This window comes from Sander lucioperca, chromosome 4 (assembly GCF_008315115.2).
Source record: "Sander lucioperca isolate FBNREF2018 chromosome 4, SLUC_FBN_1.2, whole genome shotgun sequence".
Lineage (NCBI taxonomy): Eukaryota > Metazoa > Chordata > Actinopteri > Perciformes > Percidae > Sander > Sander lucioperca.
The window spans coordinates 45,109,149-45,129,733 of record NC_050176.1 but is presented as its reverse complement, the minus strand read 5'-3'; the positions used below and the strand labels follow the sequence as shown (position 1 = coordinate 45,129,733).

The following is a 20,585-nucleotide window of genomic DNA, read 5'->3' as shown; positions in this document are numbered from 1 at the left end:
TAGATGGGAGACTTTCCTCACCCCAAAAACGCCCACATAAGTCGTTTGTTCAAGCAGCAATTACGACTTATATTTACGTTTATAGTGACAGCAGCCACTAGTGGCCGTAGTAGTTATGACGGGAGCAAAGCAGGAAGTAAGATGACGAAGTTAAAGAGCTCCAAATTTCCACATGAGGATGTAGGTTGGGGGTGGTGGATGGGTCAAACATAGACAGGACTTTCACCCAGAAGAATGGGGTTCAAGTCCTGTTTGAAAATAAAAGTAAACAGAGAATTTCATTTCTTTTCATTTCTTTATGGAACAAACGGAGCTACGTCATCTTCAGCATCACATGCTTAACCGGAAGTGAAGTAGCTGACGGTACACGATCTGTGCTGCCTGCACGATCCGTCATGCACATGCGCAAGATGTTCGCGCATGCGCAGATGATAATCCTGTTTTACCTAGGATACGACACTGCACGATCCGTTCCACACTAGCCTCTAGTAGCCTCACACTAGGAAGCTAACGTTAGTTTAGCTAACAGCTAATTTGGCTAACCGCTAGCTGACAGCTTGATTCAGTCTAAAACAACGTTAACTCAAAATTAACAATGGGAAAAGCAGGCTACATCTAAATTAAGATTTTACAGTATTAACAATAAAGACAAGTATTGAGTGATTGTATTTTAAATGAGCACAAGTAAAGTAGAACTGACGTAACAGCTGTTATATATTTTAATGGTTATTTTCAGGTTTTATTTTGAGAGTCTTTTAAAGTTATTACATGCTGTCTCAGCTAGCCGAATTAGCTGTTAACTAAACTAACGTTAGCTTGCCTGTGGAGGTAAACGGCAGACCGCTACAATCAGCTAGCGTTTAACCGAATTAGCTGTTAGCTAAACTAACGTTAGCTTGCCTGTGGAGGCTAACGGCAGAGCGCTACAACTACGACCGGAAGCGTGGAACAGATCGTGCAGTGTCGTAAATCCTCGTACAACAGCGCATGCACGAACATCATGCGCAGAACGGATCGTGCAGGCAGCACTTATCGTGTACCGACAGTAGCGTCTGATTTTAACAGAAACCACAATCTTAATTAATTAGTGTTGGTGCCTAAACATAACAAAGTAGTTTTTGCGCCTAAACCTTAACAAACTGTGACTGTTTCACAACGTTAACAACACGTTTAAAACCATTACGTATCCTACCACCGCTAGGGGCTCTAATTTATGAAACGCTCCTTTGGGTCATATTAGAGGGTAGAAATAAACGACCAATATCGTCGTATGGTTCAGAGAACTTGTTGGTGTGAAAACTGAATAAGCGAGTTGTCCTACGACAGCATGAGGTAGGCCATCAACAAGGTATTTATATTGTGGCTCTCCTCTCAAGATCACTGCTGTAATTCATATGTGGTAATTCAGTGAAGGGAGATGCCATAGAAGCTGATGATTTTAAAAGAGAGAACAGAGTCGATAATAACGTGAAAGAGGGCCTTTAAAGAGAAGTAAGTTCATCCCCTGCCTTTCACTGATAAACTGTTCCTGACAAAATACAAGAATGACTCACTGTGTGATTGATAGAATATATAGGTTGGGTTCATACCTGTACACACATCAGACAGGCTACACATACCTGTACTGAACTTCATAGGGACACAGTATTGTGGAGGTAGTTCATAACTATTTTCAAGAGAAAAAAACTTTATTGAACCACATCCACTCCTGAGAGCTCTCTTCCCCTCTGCCTCTCACACAGAAAGTGTATTGTAGAGAGAATGAAAAGAGAAAGAGTGACAGGCAGGTGACGAGGTTCATCCAACAATCTCCGATTAGCTTTATTAAAAATGTACCAAGGACAAACGGAGAACAGGGCCTTGGATTTCTCGGGAGACTGCATGAACTCCGAAAGACTGGAGCTGTCTTTTAGGTTTGCACAGACCCAGGGTGCACACACGCACGCACCCACGCACGCACACAAGCACACACCCACACACACACACACACACACACACACACACAAACACAAGAGAGGGAATACTGTTTTGGCATTCATTCTTTGAAAGGCAAAATGTGCCAAAGAGAGTTAGAGATGAAAAAAAGGTGAGGGAGGCAAAGGCAGAGAGTCCCAGAGAGAGATTGAAAGAGAGGAGGAAAGACAGTTAAAAAGCAAAGACACAGAAAGTCAGTGTGAGAGTGTAAGATGGGAGGGGAAGAGAAATGGTCGGGAGAGGGGGGCGCGAGAGAACGATAGAGTTCTGGAGAGGTTAATTGGAGGTTGAGGCGTAATGATATGATTCAGAGAGATCATTAGCATTCCAGAGCTAAATATTAATGACGCCAGTGCTCAACTTCAGTCACAGGAATACAGCGCTACTGCAGGTGAGGCCCCAAAAACAGTCAGTGGAGAGGAATAGAGTTTGCAGCACTAAGAACTATAAGCCATAAATGTTTTACACCATCGTTAACATAATTAGATGGAGGCTTTTTGTCTGCACGTGGTGGTTGGTACTGAAAGACTTGCCAGGGTAAATTAGAGAAGGCAGCTTGCCTAACCATTGCGGATTTTACAATAAAGTCCCAGCCCAGACAATAGGTTTCAGTATAAGCTTTGAACATGCTGATGTTGTACATGGTGGATATTGAGCTGAATGGCCCGGGAACCTCAGTGGCACTCACAGATACCGTGCTGAAGTAATTAATCATAAGCACCAAGATCAAAGTTCCTCTCTAGAAACTCTTGCAAATGGGACTATTTAGTGTTACAAGCACGCACGCACACGTGTTCACCTGCACACACAAGCACACACTTCTACAAATATCCCCTCCGGATGCAGCAACCAGCTCTGTATTGTGGGTTATTTATGGCAGTAGATTGACGGCCCAGGCCTTTGAATGTGTTCGGAGACATGTGAACTACAGTAAGTGGCTTTGAAATCCACAGTGGCACAGTATTAAAGAATTTCTCCTATTAGTGAGCTGGCAAATGCTCACTGGAATGGAGACAGCTTACATGAATCAAAGCCGATATTCATTGTGCGTGTGGGTCTGTGTACACGCATGTACGCATGTGTGTGCGCGATTGCATCTGTTTCAAGAAGCCCTTTTAAAAGGGAATCTAGCAGGATGGAAGAAAGGATTGGGGAAAAAAGGCATTACTCTTGAGGTACCAACACAGGAGCAGATCTACAAAACTATTAATCTCTTCCTCTGCCCCGCTCAGCCCCCTCTTTTTATCTCTACCCTCTTTCTCCTCCTGCCTTCTTCTCCTATCTCCTCTTTTTTCTCCAGAGCCCTCCTCTGCATTTATTTCATTAATCCAACTCTCCTATCCTTTTCCCTCGCTCACAGATAGTCCATCTATTTCTTTCACTTTACATCTCCTAACTCTGCTCTGCTCCCTCTCTCCAATGTGTTCCCCCCACCCGACCTTTATCACTCTTTGTCTCCATCATGACTTGCTTCACTCACTCACTCACTCGCTCACTCACTCACTTACTCCTGCCCTCCTCCTTCTTTTCTTCCTCCTTTTGACCTAATCTCCTCTTTGTTTAATCTTTATTTTTCTCAATCTTTTAGTCTCTTATTCTTTGTCTCTCCCTGGCACTTTCGATCTCTAGCTCTTTCTCTCTCTCTCTCTCTCTCTCTCTCTCTCTCTCCCTGTCCGTGTCTATTTCTCTCTCCCTCTCTCAGGTCTCGCTCACACTCTCTTTCTCTAACCCACTTTTTCACTGCCACTCTGCAGTGTGTTGCAGAGATTCAGACCTCAGTCTCGCATGTGGTCAAGGTTTCAAAGCCACAGTTCCCACCACAGGTTCAAATAAACACGTGCACACACACCTTAACTTGGTCGCAAACTTACACACTCACTCACACACACACACACACACACACACACACACACACACACACACACACACACACACACACACACACACACACACACACTAACTAACTCCCAGCAGTCGCAGCTGCAGTGGATCTGGCTCAGTGGCTGAGGCTGCATGGGGTTCCTTTGTGGGTGAGGAGCTCTACTGCAGCGACTCACTCTTCGTCTTCTATTTTTTTCCCTCCTTCCCTTCTTCCCTGTCTGTCTCACATGCCCACCCCTCCTCATCCCCTCCTCTGCCTTTTCTTGGCTCACAGGGCCCCACCTCCATCTACCCCTCAGCCCCCTCTTTATCATCCTCCCACTTCTTTCCCCCTGCCCCTTTATTATCCTCCTCCACAATCAGCTTGGTTTGTGTACTGTACATCCAGCTGTCCTCTCCCACACCTAGCAAAAGCCCTCGCAACCCCAACACCCCATTTCAGTCCTCTGACGCTCCCCTATACCATTCTTCGGCCTCTCAAGTGTCACCCCCCCACCAAGCACTTACCCACCCACCCTTGGCCCTGTTGTCTGCAGAAAAGAATACACCTCTTTATAATACTCACTCTGCACCACCACTGGTTGTCATGTGTGCACACGCTCACATCCATCCTCATCATCCCTTTCGCACCTCGGCACCCACACCTTTCCCTGTACTGTATTTCAATATTGGCTTCATGCGCACGCACACACAAACACACATACGCACACGTACTCACACGCTGACATGTTCTCTCCACCTCTTCCTGTTTGGCTACCCACCACACTTCTTATCGGGCCACTAGTTACACTGCGTCTCCAGTGATGCAGACATGTGCTGATGTATCCCTCCAATGCTCTATTCTTATCTCCCGGAGGACTTTTTCTACCTTCATGCCTCCTTCCTCCATTTTCCCCCTGACCTCCTCTTCCTCCTCCCATCACATCCCCCATTCTTCAGCATATCCTCACAAACAGACAATAAAATCTACTCCCCCCCCCGACTGGCTCCCTCCTGACCTCTTTAATCTCATCCATTCTGTCTGTACCCATGGCTCTCTTTTTCTGTCCCTATTGCATCCTAAACAAATCAGTCTATACACCAGCAGTTTAATAACACTTTTTTTTTGTAATGCTTTTTAAAGAAAAATAAATTGTAGTACTGTGAATAGCATGTTAACCTACCTATCAACTGTGACTCTTTTCTTCCAACAGTCAGCCTCAAATCGGCTATCCAACCATTGCAAATCCCTGAGGCTGATATTGCCTGTCCCTTATTTACCCCATCCTCCATCTTCCGTCCTCATTCTTGCAAAATTATATCCAATCATTCTCACTTTTCTGTGCTGAGGCCTTTGTAATGATAAGCTGCGTTAGTTGTTTTTTGCTAATTATCCTCCTTTTTTTTTTTTCACGGGTAGTGAATCATTTCCTGGAAACATGACGATCACATTAATGAAACACAAGCAGCTCCTGTTTCCAATTAATCGTCCTGTGTCTGCGTGGTTCGGGGAGGAGGAAGAAGACACGTTAGGGGTAAATATATATGAAAACATAATATATGAACAACATACGGGCATACATGTTTTTTGGATGCTGTCTACAGTATGAATATGCACAAACATGTTAGTAGATAAGTTGGAGGAGAGGGGAGGGCTAAAGACACTGTAACCAAAAGGTCAAAGTTCAAATCCACAACAGCTATAGAGCCTTCTGAAGAGCCCTCCAGCAAGACACTGATCTTCATGCTCCTTAAATTGTTAGTTGGTGTGAGACAGACTTAGAGAAACCTTTAAAGGCTTTGCTTTGTGCCATCTTGTCCCCTCCACTTGCCCATCGCCTCATTCTCTTTGTCTCTCATTGTCTCTTTCTCCTTCGTCCTCCCCCTCTATGCTTTCACCAGACACACAGGCTTTCTTTACCTCTGCAAGTATTGCATTATTAATTGACCTGCATTGGCCATACAGTAGAATTCAAAAAAACATGCACACAGATACTCACAATTGCATTAGCACTTGCATACATATGCATGTCCATGTCCACATGTCTGTTGTGCATGTGTTTTTCTTTTACATGTTATTGTTGTTGTTTTTGTTGTTTTGTATTGAACATGCATATATTCTATCTGATCCTGTTACACATCTTAAGCTAAGCCTGGGGCAACTCCCCTCTGAGGCTTCACTATTACCCCAGTCATGATCACAGCTCGGCTCCCTGGCGTGCATCATGTGCCTTTGCCTCCGTCTGCATCTCTTTGTTTGATGTCTACCCTGTGACTGTGTGTTTCAATATGTGTTTGTTTTTGTGTGCCTTTGTTGTTATCTTTGTGCTACTCTGGCTTGTTGTGCATGTGCAGTGTTAGCCTGTGTGACCGATACACATGACCTGCACAGTAAATATCTTTAGTGAAATATAGCCCTAGACAGTATGCTGTCATAAAATGTTTCATAAAAGCAACATGATGTGATCAAATCATCTGCTAATTTGTTCCAGGCAAAGAGACTGGTAACTAGGAGCTTATCTCAACTAATAGCGGCTGTCGTCAGTGCCAGTTGCTGCACACTAATTACTTTTGTTGCTTTGGTTTAATTTTATTATTTGGTAAAAGAAATATTTGTTATAGTATTTAAGTATTTTGTAATCAGGTTTACACAGTTGCTTGTGCATTTATCCCCACACAGAGTTCTGTTATTTTACCAATTCTGAATATAAATGAATTATGGATTTAAACATTACATAATCAATGAGTCACTTTGTATGTGCAAATTACTTACATTTTATTTACCTGACTGCTTTGCGATTGGTTATGGAGATTTGCAATTTTCATGCCCTGTTAGCCAAACATGAGTGTTTGAATATGTGACAGATACACAGAGTTAAAGCGTTTTATCCTCATTGGTCACGGCCGTAATCTTAAGTCTTGTGATTGGATACGGAGATATTGCTGAAGTGCTTTAATTGCTTGAAGGGTTTAACGCATGTGTATTTTGGCCACAAGGGAGTTTCTGTGTGTGTGTGTGTGTGTGTGTGTGTGTGTGTGTGTGTGTGTTCAGCGCTACAGTCAGTTCTTTTTTTATCCAGTTTGTTATCACATACAAACACCTCCCGACTGGCTCACCCACACAAACAAAAAAACACACACACACACCCACACACAAACATGAGCACACACACACTAACAGCGGTAAAGAAAAAAAAACACAACAAAGGAAGATAAACAGTGATTATTTACAGTGATTTATATACTGATTTATATACTCAGATGAAGAGGTACATCACACACCCACACTCACACAACATGTGTCACACAAGCCTACACACACACACACACACACACACACACACACGCACGCATGCACGCACGCACGCACACACACACACACACACACACACACACACACACACACACACACACACACACACACATGCACGCATGCACACCACCTCATTGGCACAAACATACAGAAATCCAACAGCAATTGGTGTTATAAATATAGAACATTTCAACTAAAGTGCTCACATACAAACACAGGATACAGATGAGGACATGCAGTGAATAACAACCCATCTGATTGACAGATTGGTTTACCAGGGCGATCTAATGTCCTCACTTTCACCTCACTCCCCTCTCTACTCTTTCCTTCACCCCTCTGAGAGTGATAGAGCACTCCCTCAAATATAAATCAGTAGAATCGCACCACGTCAGAAGTCTAACTCTCCCCTGTAGTCTCATCCATCACCAACATACCCTGCCTACTACTCTGTCTCCATCTGTCTGTCTCCTTGGTTTCTGCCTCTTCCTTCTTTGGCCACGTCATATCTAAGTGTTTTCTTGACTTATGTCACTAATACGTGCCAAGTACTAGGGAAGCACAGGGAAATCTAAAAACCAAATTAATCTTCCCAAAGACTGTTTAGAAAGTAAACCTTGTAGCCCTGACTGACTGCTGACTTCTGTCACATTGTAGTGTTGCTGCCAAGATTGTAGAATGGGTAAGTACACCCTAAAATTCTACTAAAACTCTGCCTTCCAGCATATTTTAAAAATGAGACTGACCACCGCTCACTGTAGCATGGACAGCGATGTAGAGCTGGTAGTCAAAGCTAACCAGCCACTCTCAGATTCTCAGTGTCTCCACTTGAAAGACAGGGAGACTTACGGAGCTTTGACTGTCACTGGAAGCACATTTACTCTATGGCCCTTTGAGAGAGTTACAGGTATCTCTGTTGTAGCTGGGCATTAGAGCCTCTCCAGTCTGTGTGTCTGTGGGGAAGTGTCAGTGCATCGCTGTGGCCCGGCCATTCATTGCTGTTAACATCACAGTTCATCAGCCCTAAATATCTTGTTAAGCTCTGAATATAGCACAGTTATATGTGGGTTCATGGGTTGTGTTTACTTTCACTGAGGAGGAATACATCTCATTCATGGACAATGTTGTTTTTCCGCTGGCGCTAGTCAGGTTTTTTTTATGCTATTGCAATTAGGAACTATGTGTAAGAGGCACAAACTGTATTCGTCTGCCTTTTATACTTGGCACAGCAGCTGCTACCATAGTCTGGGAGGGGTTAATGTACGTAATACAGATCCTTGCCTATTTTGTAACATTTAGGTAGGGGGGAGAGAATCGGCCTAACCGAACTTACACAGCAGACACCTAGGCTACAAGCTCATTTTAAGCAGAAAAACGTGTTTTGTTGGAAAAAAACATCTGTATTAACATCTTATGCCAACAAGAATGTGATTGTCTGTAGAGTGCAAAAAAGATGTTTGGAGTTCCTCTTTAATGTGGTGTTGTACAGTACTGTACATTACAGACACAATAGAGAAGATGCACATTGAAAGCCGCAGACAAAACAAGGTCAAAGTTGAAACTGATTGAACTTCGAGCTCAGCGGTGTGGCAAACAATTTGGAGAGTGTGCAACGTTCAAGGTAGCGCTGCTGTCAGGTGCAGCATTTTCACTCTGTCCATAAGAAAACAATAGCTCCTGCCAATGCAAAGTGATTCTGTCACTGATAATGTGTAGAGATAATAAAGCTAATCTAAAAAAAAAACTTAAAACTTTGACAACCTGATACTTTTCAACTGTACCTCAAGATCAATGGTTACGTTATTGTAACTCCAGATTCTATGAGTATAGGCGTATATCTCGCTGCAGTCTGCGGGAAGGCGGGGCTTGACATCAAGCCCCACATCCAAGTCAGCCATTTTTGTTTGATTACGTCATTCCCCATACGCTCTAACGGACCAAGACTGTTCTCTTAATACATCCATGACCAAGACAGCCTGGTAGAATTTTTTTACTATGAAGACAATTATTTGGATAAATGCCATGTTTTTTATTTTGAATCTTTTAATTTTATTTGAAAATTTTATATCTATAAATGTAAATGATCTGAAAGAAAACTGAATAGGCTAGTCACCAATTTAAAAATGACATGAAATTATATTTTAAAACTTTAAAAAAGGACTGACAAATAAGAAAGGCATCCGGACTCTGAACATTTACAATGCCTTACAACCTCTTTAATGTAAATTTAATGCGCCCCTTTTTCGTGTATGTATGTATGTATGCATTTAATGTTTTCAATGTGTTTATGGATCTGTACTTGAATAATAAAGTTTTTTGAAGACAAAAAAAAAAAAAAAGACAGCCTGGTAGCGAAGCTGATATAGCCTCTTGATTCACATTAGATAGAATGATGTAGGCTAAACACAAACGACATTTCATGCAACAGTGAAGTTTTCCTGTAGTTACTACTGATTTCTGATTTTGAAATGATATCCAAATTTGAAAAATGGGTCATTTTAAACCTTGTTAATATTGATGATAATGTGTTTAAACGGAAAACAAGCCATATTTCATTTAATTTAGCCCTCAAAAGTAGAATGGTGTGTTGTTTCGTTATGGACTTTCATATTAACAGCAAGAATTCAGTCACAACCAAATGTACAAAGGGGCTATTTTGCTTTAACAATTAACAGGTGAACCAGAAGCATACAGGTGAAACTCGAAAAATTAGAATATTGTGCAAAAGTTCATTTATTTCAGTAATTCAACTTCAAAGGTAAAACTAATTATATAGACTTATTACATGCAAAGCGAGATATTTCAAGCCTGTATTTGTTATAATTTTGATGACTATGGCTTACAGTTTATGAAAACCCTCAGAAAATTAGAATATTGTGAAAAGGTTCAATATTTTAGGCTCAAAGTGTCCCACTCTAATCAGCTAATTAATCCAAAACACCTACAAAGGGTTCCTGAGTCTTTAAATGGTCTCTCTATCTGGGTCAGTACAATTCACAATCATGCGAGATGCTCCTCGGATATTACCTGCACAGTAACACACCTAATCTAAGTATTTCAAAAGGTCGAACACACATACAGATGTTTAGATACAGTAAAATCGCTACGTGATTACCGTTATATCCGAGGGTTGAAGTTGCATTTTAACGGGGCAGTGCAAGTTGCGGCTGTGGTTTAGCTGAAGCTAACGCAGCCTGAGCGTTCACGTTACAATATAAAAGGTGTTGACCGTTGACTTAGCTAGCACGCAAACAGTTCATTTACATGTCTACGAGCATGTAAGCAAACTACACCAAAAGACAAATACTGAAGAATATTGATAGAAAGCAGGGGAAACTAGTACTTCCATACTTTTTAGCATTGGCTAATTAGCAACCTGCCTGCCATCAGCTGTAGCTTCCGAGCTAGCTAGCAGCAAAAGCTCATGAAAATGAGGCTTTCACTGGAGCAGTCTTACGTTATTTCTGAACCACTCTTTTCGTTTCAAAGTCGGAAATCAAATGAACGAAATAGTACACGGGCCCAATTATAGTTCACTGTTGTTGCATGAAATGTCATTTGTGTTTAGCTTACATCAGTTTCTGTCATCTAATGTGAAACAAGAGGATATCAAGTTTGCTACCGTCTTGGTCCGTTCGAGCGTATGGGGACACGACGTAGGTAAAAAAAAAAAAAAAAAAAAAGACTGACTTGGATGTGGGCGGGGCTTGATGTCAAGCCCCACCTTCCCCCAGACTGCAGCGAGATGCTCCTCACGCTATTGGGTTTATCCCTTCGCACAAGCGCAGTCGTGAAGATTTTCTTTCCCGCCCTAGCGTGCCGCTCGGGCTTCAACTACGTCCGCAAATACTGTATATAAACAGAGCGGACCCGTAGCTCTGCTCCCAACATAAGCTTTTTCTTCAGCTAATGTAACTGGAGCAAGTGGCCCAGATCTTAGAGGGCTACGCCTATACTCATAGAATCTGGAGTTACAATAACGTAACTATCGTTCTATTTCATATAGGCTTCGCCCTCTAAGCCACGCTATTGGGTTAGGGCGAAGCTGATGTAGTCAATGCCACCTGCGACCCAGAGCCCACAGTGGAACATAGACTAAACTTTATTTCCCTCTGTCTCTCTCTCATGCACTGACAAGGGACTGTATCAGATAATCCGTTATCTAGGTAACGGGGCCTGCCATGGTAATAATTTGGCCTAGCCGAGAGGGCAGGCGTGCATGATTGGTGAGGGTAGTACCTGATTGATAATTATGGGACGCCCGAGTCCCTCCCAGCCACCCAGAGTAGGGGGGGGGGGGACCCCAGGCAGTGCACATGCAGTGGCACATATCATGATTGTAGGCGTGCATGGCAGTGAGAGAGGATGTGTGATAGCGACGAATATATATATATACATATGTACATATATATACATAGGCTACACATATATGTGGGGCGCCGCTCTCCTCTCGGCACCCGGCCCACATATACGACGGGGCATCATCCGTCATTGAGTGAGGATAGGACCGAGAGTCAGCGAGGACTCGGACATATCCCGCAAATAGAAACGGATGAAAGGGCATGGGGATGCCCAAGAGGCTGCCGCGCAGATGTCGGCTACTGACATGCCTCTGAACAGAGCTGTTGATGCCGATAGTGCCCTTGTAGAATGTGCCCTGGGGGGGCTCCGCCCCCTTCGTGTTATAGGCCTGCGTGATAGCCTCACACAGCCAGTGAGACAGACGCTGTTTTGACAGGGCCGCTCCTTGGGAGTGTTCCCTATAGTGTACAAACAGCTGTTGTGTCCGCCTTATGTCCGCCGTGCGTAAAACGTACTGTGATAACGCATGCACCGGGCACAATCGGTGGGAAACCCCCTCCACGTCGTTGTTATGAGGCGGGGGGGAAAAAACCCTGGAGGGAAAAAACCCTTGACCGAAAGGAATTTGTTAAAATTTTCGGTGTGAAAGAAGGGTTAGGCTGTAGGGTGGCTGCGCTCCCGTCCCCTCTAATGGAGAGACAGGATGGTGAAACTGACAGCGCACATAAGTCGCTCACTCGCTTGGCTGACGTCAGGGCAAGGAGAAGCGCCGTTTTTAGGGACAGCAACCTGAGAGAGGCTTGTGCCAAGGGCTCGAAAGGAGGCTTCCCCAGAGCTCGAAGCACCAGGGCCAGATCCCATTGGGGAGTGAGAGATCACACGGCGGGTTTTTGTCGTCTGACCCCTTTCAAAAAACGCTTTACTAGGGGGTGCGCAAAAACCGTTCTCTCTCCATAGCCTTCGTGGCAGGATGAAATGGCCGCTGCGTAGGCTTTGACTGCCAGATCGTTATCTACCAATGTTTGGAGATAAGTCAACATGAGAGGCAGGGGACACGATATAGGATCTGTTTCCCTCTCCGTGCACCAGCGCTGGAAAGCGGACCAACGCGCCGCGTAACACGCTGTTGTGGAGGGGGCTCTCGCGCTCTGAATAGTGCGCACCACGGCAGGAGGCAAGCCTAACCTCTGCAAGCGTTCCCGCTCAGCAGCCAGCCCCACAGTCGCTGGGTTATCACCGGGGGGTGGAATATCGCGCCGTCCAGCTATGACAGGGCGTCCTCGTGCCACGGCAACTGCCAGGGGGGACCCGCCAGCAGCTGGACCAGTGTCGGGAACCAGGATGCGCTCCTGCGCTCCGGCACCACCAAGATGACCGACAGATTCTCCTCCTGGATGCGTTCCAGGAGACGAGGAATCAGAGGGACCAGGGGAAAAGCGTATAGGAGGGTTCTGGGCCAGGGGTGGTGGGAGAAAGCGTCCACGCTGAGGGGTGGATTGTCCCGTGCGCTCAAGGAAAACCACAGAGCGCACTGTGTGTTTTCTCGTGAGGCGAACAGATCCACCTCCGCTTTCCCGAACCTGCTCCACAGCTTCTGAACAATAGTGGGATTCAATTTCCATTCGTTGTGAGAGGGCCCTCCCCTCGACATTAGGTCTGCCGCCCAGTTTAGTATCCCGGGGATGTAGACAGCCTTGAGGGAAAGCAGGTGACTGTGTGCCCACAGCAGAAGGCTCCTGGCTATTTCCAATAGCCGGGCCGAACGTACGCCGCCCTGGCGATTTATGAACGCTGCTGCAGTAACATTGTCTGTCTGTATGACGACATGTCTCCCTGCTACCACCGGGGCAAAGTGTTTCAAAACTTTCAGCACCGTGTACAGCTCCAGGCAGTTTATGTGTGGGAGAGGGGGGGGTGGCCATTCTCCTCCCACCACCTGTGATTCGCACATTCCTCCCCAGCCAGTGAGGGACGTGTCCGTGTACACTGTCATGTATGACGTCACCTTGCCCAGGGGACTTCCCCCAATATGACAGGTCCGACTGTAAGGAAGGAGGAATGATCAGCATTCGCCACTTGTGACATATGGGGTCGAGATGCTGACGGAGGAACCACCTCTGGATTTTTCTCATGTGGAGAAGCCCCAGGGGGACCACCATGTAGCCCGCGGACATCATGCCCATAAGGCGCATGACGGAGAGCGCTGACACCTTTGCGCGTGGCGTGGTGCGCGACAGGAGAGAGAGCAGCGCGTCTTGCCTTGGTGTTGACAGCCTGGCTCTCATAAAAATCGAGTTTAGCACTACGCCCAGATAAACCGATAAATCGATTGTGCGGGAACCAATGAGCTTTTCTGCCAGTTTATGGCGAAACCCAGTGTCTGCAGGTGCCGCAGAACTGCCACAATGTGCAGCGCCGCCGTTTCCCGAGAGGGAGCCAGGATGAGCAAATCATCCAGATAAAACAGGCCTCTGACGCCTTTTTTCCGGAATGGCTAAAGCGCCGTCTCCATACACTTGGAAAAAGTGCAGGGGGCCAGTGAGTAACCGAACGGTAGTTGGTTGTACTGGAAATGAGCCCCACGGAAAAAGAAACGCAGGAATTTCCTGTGTCTGGGAATGATTTGGATGTGAAAGTATGCGTCTTTCAGATCCATAGATGTAAACCATTCTTGGTGGCGCACGCATTCCAACACATGTCTGATAGTCAACATGTAGAATGGACGCTCCATGACGCACCGGTAGAACTGGGACAGGTCGAGGATGGGGCGTAACCCACCTGACTTTTTTGGAGTGAGAAAGTAGCGGGAATAAAATCCCTCGTTCTCCTCCCTTGGAGGAACGCGGGAAATTGCTCCTTTTGACAGCAGTTCCCATAGTTCTGACGTCATGGCGTCTGATTCTGCCTGGGATGACACGGTTGTCTCCAACACGCCCGCAAAACGAGGCGGGGGGGGAGGCGAACTGGAGAGTGTAGCCCCGTGATATCAGTTTTGACATCTACGAGTCCATGTGTGTCAGCCTGATCCATGCCGCGCTGTGCTCTGAGAGCGGGCGCGCGTATGTCTGTGTGTTGTTTACAGACATAGCTAGCAAGAAGCGCAGAGCCCGTCCCGCCGCTGGGTGAGACATGAGTAGATTGTGTCGCCCAGCCCATGGTAGGGCCCTGTCGAAAGGGTGGCGGGTCATCGTTGTCCTTATCCCGCTGGCATAGCCGGGGGGAGGAGGATAACTGAGCGGCGCTAATTGAAGCAGGTGGGCGTATGCTCTCACCGTCTGTACAGTGAGAGAGCGGCGGAGCTCCGCGAGCAGCGGTGACCTGGTGTGTGCTTGTGTGGGGAACATCTGTCATGACATCAGCGTAATATTCAGTGGGAACAAGGGCTAATCGGTTGGATGGAAAGTGCTCTTTAGATAGACTGAAGTGGCCCTTAAAAGGGCCGTTGTGTTTCCGGTTTCCAACCGTGGAGGGACAGACGTTCGGGTTTGACCAGGTGGGAGCCGCCTTCATGGTCCTTCGGCCCCGTGAAACCTGCCGGTCAGGGGCCGGCTGCCGCTGTGGGGGGGCAGGCAGAGGAGCGGAGGTCGAAGCCTGGGAAGGCGCAGCCGCAGCAGAGGCTGTGGGGAGTTTCCTCTTATGGCGGTTGGTGGAGCGGTGGCGCTGCTGATGGGGAGCCGCTTTCCAGGAGCCAAGCCGCCGTAGCTGCTCAACTTCCTCGGTCGCCTGGTGGAGGTGGGACGTGGCTGTCTGTAAGTGAGGCCCAAATAGACCATCGGGAGCTATGGGGCTGTACAGAAGCTCACGTCTGACCTCCGTGGATAGCTGTGACATGTGGAGCCAGATATTTCGCTGGGCCACATTGGTGTGACCGGTCAGTAACCTGGGCGCAAACCTGATCTTGGGGGGACGGGGGGGTCGGCTTCCGGTGGCCAAAAAAAGTAGCCTTCGGGAGTAGGATTGGCGCCAGGCTCTGCTCCAGGGGGGGGACCGAAGGGAAGCCTGCCTCTGTGTCGCCATGAACACGTGTGAACGGGGCATAGCGAGAGACTGGAGCCCTCAGTTTCCCGGGCTGAGCGAGAGCCTCCTCGTTTGGACGGCGGTTCCTGGGAGTAGATGTCACCGCTCAAGAGGCCGCGAGTGTGGGCTGGAATGATGTCCGGCAGGTCCAGAAAAAGAGCCTTGGTGGTGGAGGGTGGAGCCGCCTGTGGCAGAGGGGACGACCGCTGAGGCGGTGCCCCTGGCTGTTCTGGAGATGGGGAGAGCCATAATAGAAAGGCATCAATCCCTGTCTCGTGTTCCAGTTCTCCCAGCGGGGAGGAGGGAAAACCGGAGAGGGAATCGTCATTCGGGGGAGACGAGTCATCGGACCCGTGCCTGTCGAAGACGCCCTCTTCCAGCGGTTCCAGGGCATCGACGGTGTCACGTCGGTCTGCCCAGCTGCCGTCCCCCTCTCCGTCGACCTCAAAAGCCAGAAAAGCGTCCGCCCGCCGTTGAAGCTCTTTAGAAGGCAGGCGGGCGCAAAAAGGGCAGGAGGCGTCGGAGGTGAGAGCCTTGCCGGCGTGAGCACTGAGGCAGGTCTCGAAGCGGGGGTGGAGATCCGGCGAGAAGATGTAGCCGGTCTCGCAGGAGGGGCAGGAGCGGACGCCGCTGGAGCCGGAGGTCTTCATAACCTTCTTCATAACTGCTTGCTGAAGATAAAGTGGGAGCAGAGCTACGGGTCCGCTCTGTTTATATACAGTATTTGCGGACGTAGTTGAAGCCCGAGCGGCACGCTAGGGCGGGAAAGAAAATCTTCACGACGATGCGAAGGGATAAACCCAATAGCGTGGCTTAGAGGGCGAAGCTTATACGAAATAGAACTATGACAGTTAGGCTGGGTATTATCTTTATTATGACTATTAGAAAAAAATGATAATACACAAATCTGGATGAAACAGGTAAACAACACTTTCCAGGTTCAAGTAGTTTTGAAGATGCTATGGCAGACGGGGATTTTGAAGTTCTGGTGTGCGAATCCGATGCTCCTGGCTACCTGTACGAGCCGCAATACAGCGAGGAACAGTTTGGCAAAGACTTTTTCAGCAGCAACCTTGCAATTATGTGCATTCAAACTACCACACATGTGTACCACCGGGATACATTGGTACAGATCGGAGAATATGCAGGACACTTTATTACAGACGGAATACTCAACACACTACACAAGATTCTCCTGCTACGCAGACCAGCACCTCAGCCTGCGGTGTCGCTTGATGCCACTAGCCGGGGAAGAGGACATCGAAAGCGATGTGCGAGCAAGCGGAAACGCAGAACGAGGGCAGGAGTTTGAGCTAGGTGGAAAGCTAACGCTTCATCCATCCATCCTGCTTGCAAATGTCCGCTCATTAGACAACAAACTGGACTACATCCAACTTCAACGAAACTCCCAACACAAGTTCAGAGACTGCTGTGTTTTTGTGGAAACATGGCTGAACAACAGTGTACCGGACTCTGCTATCCAGCTACCAGGCCTGCTAGCCTTCCGAGCAGATAGAGATGCTGCTTTGTCGGGTAAGACTCGTGGAGGTGGGCTGTGCATATATGTTAACATGGATTGGTGCAGAAATGCGGTGCTTGTATCCAACTACTACTCACTGCTGGTAGAGTTTATGACTGTTAAATGCCGACCATTCTACATTCCACGCGAATTCACAGCTGTTTATACTCGGTGTTTACATCCCACCAAGCGCTAATGCTATCAATGCGTCAGTGAGCTCCATAGCGCACATCCGGATGGACTATTTATTGTTGCTGGTGATTTCAACCACACAAATCTCAAGAAAGTTCTTATATTCTACCTTCACCTCATGGGGAACCTAACTTATAACAATCAGTGCTCTGTTAAAAGTCTACTTATGCTAGGGTGTAGCCTACATATCTAAGAAATAATATTAAAAGACATTGAGTGAGTTTTGTGTGGGACCAACTTTATTTTTCAGAATTAAAGCATTCTATTGGAAAATGCACCCACTGAACTTGTGAAAAACTTTGTCAAAAGGTATTTTTCATTGCATGACACTAAACGAATTATTTGGAACTGCTGCCACAGGCTTGAACTAAAGTTATGGTAACACTTTACGGTAAGGGTACATGAATTATGAATTCGTGCATGAATTAATTCATGATTTGTGCATTACTTCATTCCTTTATATCTTATGAATCATCAGGAATTGACATGAGTTCATAGCCTCTCATTCATGACCTCATGCATGAACAACACATCAACTAAAGCATTAGGTAAGGTGGGTACATCATTATGCACAAGTTGTGTTCAAATCAGAATTTGATAATTCATGTAGGCCTACCCTTACCGTAAAGTGTTACCAGTGTTATTCTAACCAACAACACACACACACACACACACACACACACACACACACACACAAATGGAATCTCATTTGACAGATAAAATTAGGATCATGCAATAAGGCAGGCCTGCCTGGTTCTTTGGGGGAATGATTGTGAATATTAACAAAGAATATGTTTACGGAATTTACTATGTAACTGGAAAGTTTTGAGACCGATTGGCAGGAATTGCTATGGACAAAGTACACACGGCGATACACTGGTAAGAGCCAATTACATTTAACCATGTATCCAGCTAATTTAAATAGCTCTCCTTACTGTATTGTGTTCAGCCAAAACAAGTTCCTTCCAAGACTATTTTGCAGAGCCACCATCCCTGCATCCGGAGCTTAGCTCCACCCAAGACAATTGTGATTGGTTTAAAGAAATGCAAACAAGCCAGAGCATTTTTTTTCTCCTATCCTAAAATGTATCTGTGGTGGAGCCAGACCTAATTCCATGATGCTGTGGAGATAGGTTTGGCAATGCGAGACTAGGGTTTTTCCAACTGGCTGTTTCCAATATTTGTTGGTTTGATTATTTTTGAAATGACTATTTATGGTGGTTGTACTCTGTAGCCTCAGAAGTATGGCTCTTTCTAATGGGTATGATGACACATTAGATTATGTCAGCACAGCTCTGCTTTATTGTTCCTAGAACTCCCCTGAGCATGGAATGGTTGCATGATTACAAACCAAGAAAGTGATTTCACTGTGGCCCTGATCTTAAAGGTGCAATATGTAATACTGACAGCTATTGTTTAAAATAGTTACTGCAGTACAAATTCAAAATACTGGAGAGAGTCGTCTCCCCCGCCCCCTCCTCCCCAGACTCAAATTCACGGAGGTTGCCAGGCTGAGACCGCAGCATCTACAACAATGTTGCTAGACGCTTGTCTCACATAGCCAGACATTACTTCACAGCACAGCGGAGTAACTAACGTTAGATGCTGGCTATACTGACAGTCATAAAAGCCTGTGCTTAGCTGTACCCAACTGACAGACACACTTTTTCGGCTTAGAATTACGGTAGGAACCACTAAAATCACAATAACCTTGCTGTCCTCTCCACCCAATGGACAGAAACACTAACCGTGATAAATTAACCTTAAGCTAATGCTTACCTGTTCAGGAGCAAATTAGCCAACTCTGCGTCATTTTGGGCTCTGAGCTGTCTCCATCTTTCAAGTACATCGCCAATATTTACCCAGGGTTTATTACGTCTCTGGTCACGCAACTGTTAAAAACATGCCGTTTTTTTTGGTGGGTTCATTGATCCTATTCGTTTGTTTGCTGCTTTCATTGCTGTATTAACGTTACAGCTGTAGCATGCTTGGTTTACGTTTTTACAGGTATATCTGGCAACCCGGCCTGGCTGTCAAACTGGGCAGTTGATAACAACGCACAGGCCAAAACACAAACAGAAATTCTGTCACGGAATGGAAATTTCAAAAGGAGAAAATACTGGCATTAGCATTGTTGTCAGAAAAGATAGTATTTCATAGTGTTTCCTTAATATGACGCATTGGGGTCATTTTGCGATTTATTACAGTAAATATATTACAAAGTGGACCTTTAAGTTTAAATGGTGAGAATGTCTGGTGTTGTTCCTCGTTTCTCTTATCTTATAATACGCCATACCTCACCCTACACACAACACAAATGTTTCCTGTATTAGTCTCTATTGTTATCCATTTTTGTCTTCTACCTTTTCGAATACTGTTTACCCTCCATTCCTTCTCTTTCTTACCTTCCCTCTTTTCCTCCTCTCTAGTGACAGGCTGTCAGTGATTGAGGTACTGTGTGTGGATAGTGTACACACACACACACACACACACACACACACACACACACACACACACACACGTGTGTTGCTACAGACAAGGACACAAACCAGCAGGAGAGAGGTGATCGCTCCAGGCAGTAGTTTGTTAGCTATACATTACCTTGCCTGCACCATAGAAGCCATTTTATAGTGGCAATATTTACATCCACCTCATGCTATAACTCTAAAAAGTTTTACAGAAACTATAATAAATCAAAAGTTATCCAGGTGTACTTAGTAGAAAATCTAACAAGGCATTACTATAAGGTATCAGTGCACTGGACTCTCAGGCCAGTGAATAATGTTAAAGATCACAGGTATGACATGAAACCAAGTTTATTCTTTAATTTATACTACACAGTAAGCAAGAGAAACATTGGTTGCAGGGGGTAATGTGTAAAATAAGACAGCAGGGAACAATGATAAATCACTAGTAAACATATAGGGTGGGACATCTACAGTAGTTATAGCATCACCACCTGCACGTTTTGCCAACCAAGCAGTAAAATATGAACATACATATTGTGCCCATACTCTCTGATGACAATAGCATAATTGAGTTACTTTACACAGTAATGAGTTTAAAAACATATTTGAAAAAGTTTTTTAGTGTAGAGACAGATTGCATTTTAATCATTAAATGGGAATTAAAGTGTCTCTCCAGCCTGTTCAAATTCAGTGCCATTCTTGTTTCAAGGAAACAATGATGCAGTTTGTTTCTGGTGCAGGACACGGTGTCACAATGACCTCAGGGAACCTCAAAGGAATAAAGGCAGTGGATTGTGGATAAGGTGAGGTGAATATTGTAAACAGAAGGAATAAATATTAAGCTCTCTTTTAATAACGCTATAATGAGATATTAAGAGTTGATAGTAATTTCAGGGCTTATCATGTAATGAACAATTGATGAGTTATCTAATAATCATTGCTC

General features: G+C 45.6%; 1 long non-coding RNA gene across 1 annotated transcript; it reads left to right on the top strand.

Moving 5' to 3' along the window:
• The first annotated feature begins 878 nt into the window (after nucleotides 1-878).
• LOC118494930 lies at nucleotides 879-16,606 on the top strand. The gene is made up of 3 exons (XR_004897131.1): nucleotides 879-890; nucleotides 12,243-12,248; nucleotides 16,519-16,606. It is a non-coding gene; the product is annotated as an uncharacterized LOC118494930 (long non-coding RNA).
• The last annotated feature ends 3,979 nt before the right edge of the window (nucleotides 16,607-20,585 follow it).